The following is a 15,999-nucleotide window of genomic DNA, read 5'->3' as shown; positions in this document are numbered from 1 at the left end:
TCCAACAGATGGAGGAAGGATTGCTTTATCCCCATTTTCAGATACTTTGAAGTCATCGGTCACAGTTCACAGCTAGAGTTTATAACAGCTTGTGATGATTATAACTTTAGAGCCCATTGTAACATCTCTGTTATAGAGGGAGATATTCAGTTGTGTGTCCAGGCACAAGGATATGTGAGTGGTGCCAAGATTTGCTGACTTGCAGGAATGTATTAGACTCTCCAGGTTGGTCAGCAGTAACCTCGGTAGATTAGTGTGACAAAGGGGAAAAAGGGAAAAATAATTTAAAGATGAAGAAGTGAAAGAATTGCTTAAAATGCTGTCAAGAGCATTTCATCAAGGAACATCTTTGGGTGGGTATGAGGAGCTGCCTCATTTTAAAACAGCCAACTCATGAAGATTGTCGATTGTTTAGTGGAGAAATATGGCATCGTGCTGCCCGGATAAGGTTTAGAAGGTGGAGAAGGGCCACCCTGATGGCTCTGCCCTCAGAGACTTGCTCTTCTTACTGGCATTCCCAGTGGCTAGCTTGAGGGTCAAGCTCAATATATTTGTGCTTGACATATATATGTATATATATATGTGTGTGTGTGAGTGTGTGTGTACATATAATTTTAAAGGCTCTTTTCAATTTCAGGTACTACTTTAATGCAAATTATTATCAGTATTATAAAACCTGAAGGAAGATGGGCTCAGAGTAGATGCAATTTGTAATGGTTAGTTCATGTGATAGCTCATTTGTAGAGAGAGGTGCCTCCCAGATGGGTGTGGGCTGGTTGACAGGTAGAGCAACTGGAGGAAATTGGTTTCTACGGAGCTTCTGTAAGTGTTCAGATAACAATCCCTTTAATTTTCTAAATCTTTAGGGAGACTATGTTTTGGTGAAATTAGTGGAGTATTTGGGGGTTTCTTATTTTGGTGTCATTGATTTTGGGTAGAGATTTGAAGTGTGAGGCTTTGCCTCAGGAGCCTGCATATCTCTATCCATATCAGCTGCACCTCTACCTATTCTTACACATTTAAATGCCCTGGCCTGAGCACAGAGAACCTGTCAAATTGAGAGAAAGAAAAATAAGACAGATTAGGCTCCAGCTAGCTTACTATGGCAGTTCAGAGTGTGGAAATTCAACAGTGAAAATACGGAATTCAACATTTAGTTTAGTTTGGTTTAGTTTAGTTCAAAACCTGTTTGTTTTGTTTATTCGTTTTGGTTTTGGTTTTTTGTTTGTTTGATTTTGTTAGTGTGGCTGTTTCCTTCTCTGAATCTAAGGGATTCCAGTTTAGAATAGAATAACTTAGATATTTTAAACTTGCATGACAAAAAAAATAAATAAATACATAAATAAACTTGCATGACCTTTTCAGTACACAATTCAAGCCCAAGTTCTGTGAGTGTATTTGTTGATGGCTCTTCTTTGAGGGGCAGGTGATCAGTCAGCACTGGCCTCTGTCCCATAAGGTGGGCTGGGAGCTCGGGCTCAGGCACAGGCTCTGTGGATGTTTCTCCCTTGCCTGCATTGTCTGTTCATAAGCCACCTGAAATCTAGCCAAGAGTAATAGATTTGACACATTAGGCATGGAATGAAGAACAGATTGCATTTCAAAATTGTGTGTGTTAGAAGGAAAATCCAAATATTTAAAATATGTTGGTATGAAGTCATTGAAAAGCTATTATTCATTTCAGTATCATGGGGTCCTGAGTTTTCTTCCTCCTTGTCTTGGCCTTCTGCCTTCTAGATAGTTCACTCTTTATTTCTCCTACTCTCAAGAAAACACGCACAGGAAGTTTAGACCAGTCATAGACTTTTTAATGTGAAAACTGTGCTCAAATATTCTTTCTCATAGCATCACAGAATATTATAACTGGAAAAGAAGATAGAGCAGAGCAGAGCTAGCAGGTCTGTGACATACAACTGGAATGCCCTGATCCCATGGCAGACATCACTCACTGAGAACAATCCTAAAACTCAGCCACTGGCACGAATTGGCATGTAAGATGAGGCATATGTGCTGTCCGTGTTTTAGAGTTTATATAATGCCACCCCACCCTTTATGTAGGAGGAGACAGAAGCCTCCAGAAGTCAAGGCACATAACTTGGCTCCCAGCAAGTCTGTGGGCAGTGAGTGACCAGAACCCAGGGCATCTTACTCCAGTCAGGTGCTCTGTTTGCTACCCTTCTGCTCCCAGTCTAGCAGGCGGGTCGTGTGCAGTCCATACAAGGCTCTTCGACAACATAGTGCTGTAGTCATTGTTACCCAGAAGGGCCACATCACTTCAGTAGGTCCTGTACAGTCCAATGTGCTGTAGTTTAATGCCAGCTCTACAAAGCTTTAATCCTTGGGTCGAAATAGACTCACCACAGTGAATTTTCAGCATTCTTGCAGATTCTCAAATACACTCTATTCTCTGTCCTCTCTTTGTTTTTCCCTTTGCCTGCGATGCTTTTTCTCAAGCATCACTAGACTCAGGCCAGATGATTCATCCTTCAGGTCTCTGTTTAAAAATCAGGCCCACTAGAAGCCCTTCCCTGACCACCTGGATCAGACAAACTTCTTGGCTGCTCCTCTGAACCTCCCTTTCCATTATATTCTCTAAAATGAGTGGGAGCAACATTTCTGCTTGCTCATGCTGGCCACCCCCTGCTTGCTGTGCTGGGCACAGAAGTGTGTTTCCTGAACTGCACTTCATTTACATATCATCAGCCCTCTATATGCTAGAACAAATTTAAACTTGAGGTATACATTTCTTTCAGTTTACTTTTCTTTCTGCATACCTCTGATTGTAATTTTACTTGACATATAAAATTATATAGATATACAAAATAAATTTTGATATAAAATTCAGACTACAACTCAAGTTGCAGACTGTAAATTGAAACATGTATTTTTTAGCCAACTCACTTCTTTACTTTGGAGACTAATTTAGGTAAGCTTTATCTCATTCCAGCCCCAACAAGATGTCTCACCAATATCTGAACTAAAAGAATAAAATTCTGTCACTCATAGTACAGTTCAGCAGACAAATGGTGAGGTAGCTATAGCTGGCATATTAATGGAATATGAAGTTGTTCAATCTAAGTGAATTATGCTGAAAATAACAAGATAACAAAGTAGACAGCACTACAGATGGCACCATATTATTTAAGTTTGGAACTTCCAAGACCAAATGTTTAGGAGAACTAGAGTTTTAGAAAATAAATCCATTATCCTGAATGATGATGGTAATTCCAGACAAATGACTTCATTTATTGGCCTCTGTTGTAAGAGAGTGAGAAGTTGAATCTGTTTGTAAATTTGTTTTATCTAATGGCAATAAATATGTATCTATCAATAATTACTTTGACTTTAAGTGGATGAAATGCTCCAATCAAAAGACACAGGGTAACAGAATGGATTAAAAAAAAAACAAGACCTACCTATATGCTGCTATAAGAGACTCATTTTGGCCCTAAAGACAGCTGCAGATTGAAAGTAAGGGGATGGAGAAATACCTATCACATGAATGGATCTCAAAAGAAAGCATGGTGGAAATACCTACATGAGCAAAGTAGATTTTAAGACAAAGACTGCAGTAAGAGACAAAGAGGGGCACTATATCATAACAAAGGGGACACTCCAACAAGAAGATCTAACAATTGTAAATATGTAAGCACCCAACCTAGGAGCAACCAAATACATAAAACAGTTAACAAACATAAAGGAATTAATCAGTAATAATACATTAGTAGTAGGAGACTTTAACACCCTACTCACATCAGTGGACAGATCATCTAAAACAGAACATCTACAAGGAAAAAATGGCTTTGAATGACACACTGGACTAGATAGATTTAGTGGTATATTCAGAACATTCCATCTTAGAACAGCAGAATACATTCTTTTCTAGTGCACACAGAACATTCTCCAGAATAGATCACATATTGGCATACAAAACGAGCCTCAACAAATTAAGAATGTTGAAGTCATACCATGCATCTTTTCTGACCACAACACTCTGCAACTAGATATCAACCATAAGAAATAATTTGGAAAGATCCCAAATACATGGAGGTTAAATAACGTGTTACTAAACAATGAATAGGCCAACCAAATTAAAGAAGGATTAAAATATACATGGAAACAAATGGAAATCAAAACACAATGCTCCAAAAACTCTAGGATGCAGCAAAAACAGTTCTAAGAGGGAAGTTTATAGCAATACAGGCCTGTCTCAAGAAGCAAGAAAAATCTCAAACAACCTAACCTTATGCTTGAGGGGGCTAGAAAAAGGACAACAAACAAACCTAAAGACAGCAGAGGGAAAGAAAGAATAATAAAGATTAGAGCAGAAATAAATAATATAGAATCTAAAAAAAAATAGAACAGATCAATGAAACCAGGAGCAGCTTCTTTGGAAAAAAAATCAGTAAAATTTACAAATCTCTAGCCAGACCTATTGAGAAAAAAGAAAAGAGAAAGGGCTCAAAATCACTAGAGAGAGAGGACTCATAACAACCAATACCACAGAAACACAAATAATTGTAAGAGAATATTTTGTAAGACTATATGCCAGTAAATTGGACAACCTAGAAGAAAGGAATAAATTTCTAGAAACATATACACTATCAAAATTGAAACAGGAAGAAATAGAATTTGAACAGACTGATAACCAGCAAAGAAATAGAATCAGTGATCAAAAAACTCCCAGCAGACAAAAGTCTAGGACCAGATGGCTTCACAGGCAAAATCTCCCAAACATTTAAAGAATTAATAGCCATTCTTCTTAAACTATTCCTAAAAATAGAAAAAAAAAAAAAAAAAGGAAAGCCTTCAAATTCACTCTACGAAACCAGCATTACCCTGATACCAAACCAGGTAAAAACACCACTAAAAAAGAGAACTGTAGGCCAATATCCCTGATGGACATAGATGCAAAAATCCTCAACAAAAGACTAGCAAACCAAATTCAACAATACATTTAAAAAATCATTCACCAGATAAAGAACATGTGATTATATATACAATGGAATATTACTCAACCATCAGATAGGATGAATACCTACCACTCACACTGATGTGGATGGAACTGGAGTGTATTGTGCTGAGTGAAATAAGTCAGTTGGAGAAAGACAATTATCCTATATTTTCACTCATATGTGGAATATAAGAAGTAATGAGAGGGGCCACAAGGGAAGGCGGGGGGAAACCAAGTGGGGAAAAATTAGAGAGGACGACAACCATGAGAAACTTCTGACTCTGAGAAACAAACTGAGGGTCGCAGAAGGTGAAGGGGATGGGGAGATGGGATGACTGGGTGATGGGAGTTAAGGAGGGCACATGATATAATGAGTACTGGGTATTATACTGTGTGTTGGCAAATTTAAATAAAATTTAAAAAAAGATAAACTATAGAAAAACCTCATTCACCATAGTTAAGTGGGATTTATTCCAGGGTAGTTTGATATTCACAAATTGATCAATGCAATACAACACATCAATAAGAGAAAGGATAAGAACCATATGAGCATTTCAATAGATGCAGAAAAAGCATTTGACCAAATACAATATCCATTCATCATAAAAACCTCAACAAAATAAGTTTAGAGGAAACATAACTCAATATAATAAAGGCCATCTATGAAAAACCCACAGCTAATATTGTATTTAATAGATAGAACTGAGAGTTTTTCCCCCTAAGGTCAGGAACAAGATAAGGATGTCCACTCTCACCATTTTTATTCAACATAGTACTGGAAGTCCTAGCCACAGCAATCAGACAACAAAAGGAAATAAAAGATATACAAACAGGTAAGGAAGAGGTACAATTACCAGTATTTGCAGAGGACATGATACTATATACATAAAACTGGAAAGACTCCGCCAAAAAATAGCTAGAACTGATTAATTCAAATAAAGTTGCAATTATACAAAATCAGTGTGTAGAAATTTGTTGCATTTCTATACACTAAAATTGAAGCAGCAGAAAGAGAAATTTAAAAAAAAATCTCACAATTATGCCAAAAATAAAAAAATATCTAAAAATGAATGTAATCAAAGAAGCAAAAGACCTATACTCTGAAAACTGTAAAACACTGGTGAAAGAAATTCAAAAGGACAGAGGGATGGAAAGACATTCCATGCTTATAAATTAGAAAAACAGATATTGTTAAAATGTCTATACCAGGGACGCCTGGGTGGCTCAGCAGTTGAGTCTGCCTTTGGCTCAGCGCATGATCCTAGAGTCCCAGGATCGAGTCCCACATCGGGCTTCCTGCATGGAACCTGCTTCTCCCTCTGCCTATATTTCTGCCTCTCTGTGTGTGTGTGTGTGCATGTCTCATAAATAAATAAATAAATAAATAAATAAATAAATAAATAAATAAATAAAATCTTTTTTAAAAAAGTCTATACCACCCAAAGGAATCTCCGCATTTAATGCAATCCTATCAAAATACCACCAGCATTTTCAAGAACAATGACAAACAATCCTAAAAACTTTTTAAAGATTTTATTTTTTTGAGAGGGAGACAAAGAGCACATGAGCAAGCTGGGGGAGGGGCAGGGGGAGGCAGAGGGAGAGGGAGACAGAGAATCTGAACCCTACTCCATGCTGAGCACAGAGCCACTGAAGATCTTGATCCCAGAACCACAAGACCATGACCTGAGATGAAACCAAGAGTTATATGCTTCACTGACTGAGCTACCTAGGTGCCCCCAATCCTAAAATTTGTATGGAGCCACAGAAGACCCTGAATAGCCAAAGTAGCTTTGAAAAGAAGAGCAAAGCTCGAGGAATCACAATTCTGGATTTCAAGTTATAATACAAGGCTGTAGTAATCAAAGAAATCTAATACTGGCACAAAATAGACACACAGATCAATAGAATAGGAAACCCAGAAATAAACCCACAGAGATAAGGTCAATTAATCTTCAAGAAAGTGGGCAAGAGTATCCAATGGGAAAAAAATAGTCTCTTCAACAAATGGTGTTGGGAAAACTGAACAGCAATATGAAAGAAAGAAAGAAAGAAAGAAAGAAAGAAAGAAAGAAAGAAAGAAAGAAAGAAAGAAAGAAAGAAAGAAAGAAAGAAAAGAAAGAAAAAGAAAGAAAGAAAGAAAGAAAGAAAGAAAGAAAGAAAGAGAAGAAAGAAAAAGAGAAAGAAGAGAAAGAAAAAGAAACTGGATCACTTTCTTACAGCATACACAAAAGTAAATTCAAAATGGATTGAAGACTTAACATATGAGACCTGAAGTCACAAAAATACTAGAAGAGAACACAGACAGGAACCTCTTTGAGTCTGTCATAGCAACTTTTTTCTAGATAGGTCCCCTAGGCAAGAGAAACAAAAACAAAAACTACATGAAAATAAAAAGCTTTTGCACAGTGAGGGAAACAATGAACAAAACTAAAATGCAATCTACTGAGTGGGACAAAATATTTGCAAATGACATATCTGATAAAGGGTTAGTATCCAAAGTATGTAAAGAACTTACAAAACTTAACACCCCCAAAAACAAATAATATGATTAAAAATGGGCAGAAGATATGAAGATATTTTTCTAAGGAAGACATCCAGATGGCCAACAGACACATGAAAAGATTTTCAACATCACTCATCATCAGAGAAATCAAATTAAAACCACAATGAGATATCACCTCACACCTATCAGAAAGGCTAAACTCCACAACACATGAAACAACACGTGGTGAGGATGAGGACAAAGGGGAACCATCTTGCACTGTTTGTGAGATTGCAAACAGGTGCCACTGTGGAAAACAGTATGGAGCTTCCTCATAAAGCTAAAAAGAGAACTACCTTATGATCCAGTAATCACACTATTTACTACCTTATGATCCAGTAATCACACTATTTACTACCTTATGATCCAGTAATCACACTATTTACTCAAAAAGTACAAAAACACTCATTCAAAGGGATACATGTACCCCTATGTTTATAGCAGCATTATTTATAATAGCCAGGATACAGAAGCCGACTGACTGTCCATTGACTGATGAATGGATAAAGATGTATATAGATGTGTAATGAAATACTATTCAGCCGTAAAAAAGAATGAACTCTTGCCTTTTGCAATGACACAGATGGATCTAGAGAGTATAAATGCTAAGTGAAATAAATCAGTCAGAGAAAGACAAAATACTGTATGATTTCACTTATATGTGGAATGTAGGAAAAAAACGAATGAGCAAAGGGGAAAAAGAGAGGGACAAATAAAGAAACAGACTCTTAATTATGGAGAACACACTGATGGTTGCCACAGAGAAGGCGGATGGGTGGACAGATGAAATATGTGATGGTAATTAAGAAGGACACTTGTGATGAGCACTGGGTAATGTATGGGAGTGCTGAATCACTACATTGTACACCTGAAACAAATGTAACACTGTGTGTTAGCTGAAATTAAAATAAAACTAAAACTTCCCCCCCACACACACACACAAAAAGAAAATATGTTTTATTTAAGAACTTTCAAAAGGAATTATGTCATTCTGAAAAGGACTAATGGAGTTGGGTCATATTTTCACATGGTCCTCAGAGAAGAAATTTCCATATTATTATTTTTGGCTCTTAAGAGCTTAAGAAAAATCAAAGTGTTCCAATTCAGTGACCTTACTCTTACCATAAAAGTGGGTTTTAATGAGATTAGAAAAGACTGAGTTAAAGAATAATTCCATTATTGACATTCACTTGTAATTCATTTTGAGAATGCTTATGAATATCCTATTTATTAAAAAAAAGAATTACTGAGTTCCTACATGATATGTAGCCTTTAAACCATATCCAACTGGTTGGATATGCATATAAAATGGTAAATTATGAATTTTTAGGATTAAATGTTGAATTAAGGTCTGGTGCACAGTAGGTGTTCAGTGATATTGGTTGGACGAACAGATGAGTGATCAGTTGATCAGAGAAGACGTTCCTGAAGGCTGATGTGGGCAGAAAAAGCCTTGTAAGGTAAAAGCTGGTTTGAAGGACTCAGGTATATATGTGTATTGTGAAATATACACAAACAGGCTCATTCCTCTGTAAAAATATAAATGCCTGCCAAAAAAGCTTAAGCTATAATTTTTGGATGTACTACAATAAATGGATAAAAGATTATAGAAATTATAAAAAATACTGATTGAGAATCTCGTCAAAATTGTAATTTAAAAAAATCACTACCACAAAAATAATTTGCAAATGAGTCCTGATTTTGTCATTTTTAAATGTGATTTACTTTGCTTGTTGGCAAATCTTGCCTGTTGATTTGCAGACAGACTGGCTCCTACATGTCAGAGACATAGTTCTGAGACATGTTGTTTTTCCTAATGTATTTTTCAGTTATATCAAAGAAATACATAGATTAAATGTCAAATAGAGAAAATTGTAACAACAAGCAACAGAGTCTTGTTAAGTTTCTACCCTGTCTGATTCTACCTGTCCATAAAAAATTACTTTACATTCTTTAGATATTTCTTTGGTATTTACCAAAATTGTTCTCCATGATCTGCATCTTCGCCATTTCTTGATAGCTCAGATTTGCTATCTACTGACTTCCTGTTATGAATGTTGAGGATTCCTCACTTTTATCCTCACACATTAACATTTTCCCTTTCTTCTTCCTCACAATATAGTTAAATATTCTTTGAACAAATACTCAGGATTTTTTTTCTATTAAGTCTAATTGTTGTTCACTTCTAGTCCAGTAGTATATCATGATTACTTTTGCTTTCTTGTTCAGATTTCTGTTTTTGATTTGCTAGTCTTTCCAGTATCTATGGGAAGTTATCTCTCAGGTCAGCTTTTCATACAAGCAAATCTATTAGGTCATCCATTGGTCCCATCCTCCCCAGACTCCCTTCTGGAGCCTGCTCCAGTTGTCCTTTGTTTATTCCCTCTTTGTGAATGAAGCACATCCTCAGGATCACTCCAAGGAAAGGGTAGGTGGGAAGGAAACTTTTGGAGACTTTGTATGTCTGAAAGTATTTCCATTCTACTTTGCACTTAATGGATAGTTTGTTTTGTGTAGCAACTAAGGATGTAAACAGTTCTGTAAGAATTCTAAGGTAATGTCCCATTGTCTTCCAGCTTCCACTGCTGCCTTTGAGAAGTCTGATGCCTTTCCAACCCCCTGGTCCTTTGTATATAACCAGATTTTTCCTTGCAGGAAGCTTTTGGAAAGCTAAGGAGGGAATTAAAGTGCCATGGCCCAGAGAATGGGCTGAATCTTTGGCTTTGTCACAAATTAATTATGCTTAACCATAATAATTCATTTTTGTCATTTATAATTGGGAGTTCCTATAAGAAAGATTTGCTGGGGGGGGTGAAATTAATCAAGATAATAATTGTAGAGTATTGGCATGGTCTTGGCAGGCAGAATGTATTCAGTAAGTGCATACTCCTCCCAGAATTCTGAAATTCAGTCATTTTGTATCTTGCTTTGTGTCTCATTTCATCCACTGTGCTAGTGGTTGGTGGGCCTTTCCAATTTGGATCTTTATGTTCTATGGTTTTGACATTTTTGTCAACAGGTGATAGTACCTGTCTGGGAACGACTTGTTCCCAGAATGTCAAAATCAAACCCAGGAATCTATGTAAAAATCCTTTGTGGCATGATGAGCATTGTTTGATAACAAAACACAAAGGCTGTGCTCGGGTCTTTGGGAAGGTCTCATCTTTGCATGTGTAATGAGAAGATGCCATAGTTCTGGGAAGAAGAATATATTCCTTACTTCCCCTCTTTTCTTCCCTACATAAGAAGATGCTAAGATCAGATGTTAGACACCTGGGAAAACCCTGCAAAGTCTCTTTAATTCACAGCAACTAAAATTGTTTGAGGCATGAACTGAATTAGTGTTAGCTGGGTAGCAGACTCAGTTGCTATGATGCTTCCATGGGAAAGTGCATTCTGAGTGCCAAAGAAGTGGCTTAGAGATGATGTTTAAAAAAAATAGCCTGTTAGAAGCCTGCCTTATTAATGATTCCCTCTGTTGTTATTCCCTTCATGTACCCTCTCTTTCTCTCCTCTTTCCCTCCCTGCTAGGCACTGCTCCTCTGTACTCTCCCACTCTGGCTGGTCTCCCTTTTAGTCAGCTGGGGAACTTCTCTTTCTGTGTCAGTCTCCACGAGGCAGGAGGTGGCTGCAGGAAACTCGCAGTGAAACCAGGTTCACACTGCAGCAGCACAAAAAGGAAAGTGGAATCCAGTTATCTCTGCTCAAGGTAGCCTCAAAGTAAGGCTCAAGGAAGCCTGAGGAAGTACAGGCCAATGCTGGCCAGCATCAGGAAGGAGAGGGTTTGGGGACAGAGATCAGTGGTCAGCTGCCAGCCTCAGGTCTCCAGCAAGCCACAGTGTATTTATCCAAGTCCCCAGTGGGATTCTCCTAGACTGCTGATAAATCTCAAACAATTTGGAAATCAAATGAATGGCCAGTAATTGGAGAAATGCAAAAACGCTAACCCTGAAAATCAGGAAGTCTATGTATGCCTGTGATTTATGCAGGATAGAACGTAGCAGCTTGGGGTTTTGTTGGCTCAATGCATGTGCACAGATTTATGCAGGCTACCTGGAGGAACGATGTTAGTTCTCAGCCACAGTGGGTGAGGCCACCATGAAGAGCAGCTAACTTAGTCTCCCTGATGTTCATCCACTGGGGTCATATCTGAAGTAGCTTAAGCCTCAGAGCACCCTATGATAGGATAATATATGGAGATGCCAGTGGAAAAACAGAAATAGTGTTTCAAAGTGATCTTGTAATTTAAATAACATAGAAATCACACTTCACTTGGGGGCGGGGGAAGAAATTGTGCTCGATGCTGAGAATGCAAAAATTAGTAAGAGCATAATCCTTTCTCTTGGCAAGATGGTTGTTCTAACAAGAAGTATCTTCCTTCCTGTGCTCATCGTGAGAACATTTGGAAGTTGCTCTTAATGCTTTTCACCTGAAAATTTCTGACCTAACCATCTTCATGTGAAAAAGTAATAAATGATTTCAATAGTGTTTTTAGTTTTAAATACTGTGGTTTTATGTTAGCAGAGGGCCTTTCTGTCAAGAGGAGAAAGCATATTATTGCATTGATTCTCCCGAGAGCTTCTCTATCCCTTTGAGGAGACGTGAAGGATGCATTTTTATTCTCATTGAATTAATGAAAAAAAATCAGTGGGAAGTTTTGGGAAAATGAGCTAAACATTTTAAAAATTGAGTTAGGCTTTGTAGCAAATGAAATTCCAGATGGATTAAAGATTTAAAACATTTTTTAAAAGGAGGAAAAGAATAAATAACCAGAATAGCAGTTGCAAAGAAATATAGGTCAAGTTATATAATCTTGGTTGAGAAGAGAAAAATAATTTCCCTAGCATGACCCAAAGTCAAAAACCGCTAAGGAAACAACTAAAAATTGTGTTCTCTGAAAAATGTAAATTTTAGTATTCTAATGGATGAATGTTGCTCTTCACTACCTTGTATTTCTCTGAGTGGTTTACCTAACCTGATAACGGGTATTGATTCCTTCAAACCAGTGATAGGACCTGTCACATACCAGGGCCTGTTCAGAACACTGGGGAGGCACTGGGGAGCAAGGCCAGCATGGCCTCCCTCTGGGGTGAACCCTCTGAGAAAGGAAATGCACTGTGGCCAAGAGTAAAACTCAAATTTCTGCCAGGCAGGCAGTACCACACCACAGCTTCTCCTCAGACTCTGTTCTACTGGGTGTCTGAGTTATTAATCAATTAATTGGTAATATTGCCTGAATCTACTAAGTGGCTCCTGTGGACAAAGATGATGGAGAAAGACAGCCCTGGCCCCCTGGCTGTGGTAGAGGGATGGACATTCATCGCACAGATTAATGTACAAGTGCAGTGTTTAAAGTACAATGAAAGGAAGGAGTATAAAGAGGCAAGGAAAGAGTGTAACAGGATCCTGGTTTAGATTTGAGAGACAGAAAAAGGCTTCTTTGAGGAAGTGACATTTAATTTGAGGCTTGAAGGATAAAGAGGAAGTGGAGGAAGAGGATTCCAGGCAGAAGAGGAAGCCATGGGCACACCGTGCATTGGCCAATGGGAAGGGAAAGGCCTTGCGGACTTTGGGTTTATCCTAAGCAGGATTATAAGGCTTTGAGCAGCAGCATAATATGATTTGCTTTACATGTAAGAATGATTACTTACCCTCTTAATGCCACTGGTTTTGGAAGTGAAGCCTATTTCTGGAGAATAAACCATAACACGTGTACAAGATAGCGCTAATGATTTTATAATCTGAGATTTGGTACAGCGAGAAAGACGAGAAGGAAAAGCCCTTGTAGGGAAAAACAATTGCCTATAATAAGGGGGTGCCACTGGCCTGGATGTGGTAATTCCATTTTGCAGGATGTCTCTGCGTTAGGTGCCTCAGGGTAACAGGGCCATTTGAGCCGAGCTGCACATGTCTGGAATGCTTATGAGCACGCCCGGCTCCTGTAAAGCAGAAGACCTCGTGCCCTTGCAGCTTAAATCGTAATTTAAGATTTGAATCAGAGAAAATTATCTTCCTAAAGATAAAAACTTCCTAGAGATTTTTGATTCACTTTTAATTATTGAGAAGGACTTAATTTAGTAACATAAGCATCTAAATAAAACAACCTAAAAAGCCTTTAAGAAAATTTAAAGTGCTCACTTGTATTCAGTCGTATATAACTTGTAAATGGCATAGTTAGTTTGCATTCTTTTCCTCATGGGCCTAATATTCCTGGGAAAAGAGAAATACTGATGCTCAAGTGAGGTTTTTTAATGGCCTTTGTGTGTATTCAGGGCACTACAAAAAAGACAGTTACAAAATATCACTGCAAAGATTTTCCTTCTAACTTGATTTTGTATGAATACCGGAACAGTTTGAGGCCCTAATAAAAATGTTTACCATGCTATTGTATCTGTGAGTTTTCCTTTTTATTAGCTTTCCATTGTCACCCCATAAGGACTGAATTTTGTTATTTAGAATTCAGAATTCTGAAATGGTACTATGGTTTTACTTCCCTCCTGTATTATTATTCATCTTTCTATTTGCTTCCCCTCCACTTCCAAAGGTAAAACATTCAGTATGAAAATGATCTAGAGATTGTAACATTTCTTTTCTTTTCTTTTTTTTTTTAAGATTTATCCATTTATTTGAGAGACAGAGAGGGCATGAAAGGGGAGGGGCAGAGGCAGAGGGAGAAGCAGCCTCCCTGCTGAGCAGGGAGCCAACACAAGGCTCCATCCCAGGACCCCGGGATCATGAGCCAAAGGCAGACACTTAACCAAATGAGCCACTCAGGTGCCCTAGAGATTGTAACATTTCGTTGGAATGAATTATTGAACTTGCTAGAAGAAGTCTAGAGGTATGTAAAATTTAAAGGTAAAGAACCTGAAGTCAAAAGTTTGGAGGTGATGATGATCTCTGGGATTTGCTCTCTACTCTGTCATCCCTATGTCTTTATTTTAAACCCCCTTTCCACATCCTTCTCCACCGCTGCTTTGGCTAGATGTTGTTCTGAACATCAACCAGGGAAGTCACACCTTTGGATGCATCTTTACCTAGAATGATTTTCCCTTAACATATAGCCTGTGTATCTGAGCTTCTAGGTGTATGGTGACAGTATAAAGTGCACTCCCTGTCCTTTCATCTAGCGATTCAGAATTCTCCTGTGGGTTGCATTTCACATTTGCTTGTCACCTTCATTCCCCAGCAGTACCTCAGGTAGTAAACTAGAGATACATAATGCAGTGTGACCTGGCTTACGGCTCAGTCTTTTTTGGGGCTCTGAGTAAGGGTGCTATTTAAAAAATAGTAGAAGTTCTTATGACTTATGAATGAATTGGTTTCTAGTTTTTTTGGAATTTCTTTGTATCCTTCATAGAATTCCTTTGTAGCTATCATCTGTTGGCTTCTAACTAGAGAACCAGTTGTTACCTTCAAAGATCCTTATCTGTTCATGTATGTTATTGTGGTCATACTGAATGAACTTCTAATGACTTTGCTCTTCTAGGTCAGATGATGGAATGATGCTTGTGATCTAAGACTTCCTAAAGCCTGAATATCTTGACTACCTTCCTTAAAGCTATGTCTATGATACAGTTTCTCACACATGTCCCCCCACGCCCCAGGTACCACAGAAGGTTAAATCTCAATGAATAGCTACTTTTATTCTCAAATATTTGAAAAGACATGGATGGTGAATTCAGAGCTTATTAGTGATTGCTGTATTTTTTGGGAATTCTTGGCTTTTTGTGTTTCCAGGATAAATTAACTAAAATTCTTATGGAAAACTCATTGAGTAACATTATCTGCAGTAAATCCTTGGGAAGACTGCAATGGGATTGTGTCCCTATACTCAAATCAGCCTTATCCCCACTCACTGGAAAATATCATCTAAAAGCAAATGTGACAAGCGTTTGAAAGCCTGGATCACACTCCCCCATCCAAATGGCATCAGGCATTCTATGGTGATGAGCTACTCAAATGTTTCTTTAATTCAGATGTTTTTATAACAGCCCTGCAGCATGAGGTTGGCTTGTATTTATGTAATTTACATATTTTTGCAGGAATCTAGCTAAGGTTGTCATGTTTCTCTGAATTGATGACAAATGTTGATAGAACTCTGTAAATGTATTTTTTATAAGCAGGCTGAATCGCATTGGATGTGACGGCCTCAATCTGACACCGTTGATTTCATATAAATTGAGAAATCAGAAAAAATAATTTGTTTAGAAGGAAACCTAAATGTAACTGATTGTACTTTATGAAAGATTAAAATAGGAAATATTGCTTGATATGTTATAGATTGAGAGCTTTTTGTTTTGTATTCAAAAAGTAATTCTGGGAGTGGGGCTGCTTTTTTAAGCTTCTCTTTGTTCAATTTAACTACTCGGAGTTCCTCTGAACACAATAAAAGATAAGATTATAAATGAACATTTACTGAACCCCAACTCTAGGCCAGAATTCTATAGGGACTTGAAATACTAAACCAATGAAGACATGGCATCTACTCTTGACAAACGCA

At 37.7% G+C, this 15,999-nt stretch overlaps 1 protein-coding gene across 4 annotated transcripts in view; it reads left to right on the top strand.

Moving 5' to 3' along the window:
• The window catches only part of PCNX2 (pecanex 2), a 300,858-nt gene that overhangs the window by 156,816 nt on the left and 128,043 nt on the right, over positions 1-15,999 (top strand). The window lies entirely within an intron of this gene.

The sequence above is a fragment of the Vulpes lagopus genome, chromosome 3 (genome assembly GCF_018345385.1).
Source record: "Vulpes lagopus strain Blue_001 chromosome 3, ASM1834538v1, whole genome shotgun sequence".
Classification (NCBI taxonomy): Eukaryota; Metazoa; Chordata; class Mammalia; order Carnivora; family Canidae; genus Vulpes; species Vulpes lagopus.
This window is presented reverse-complemented; position numbering and strand designations above follow the sequence as displayed.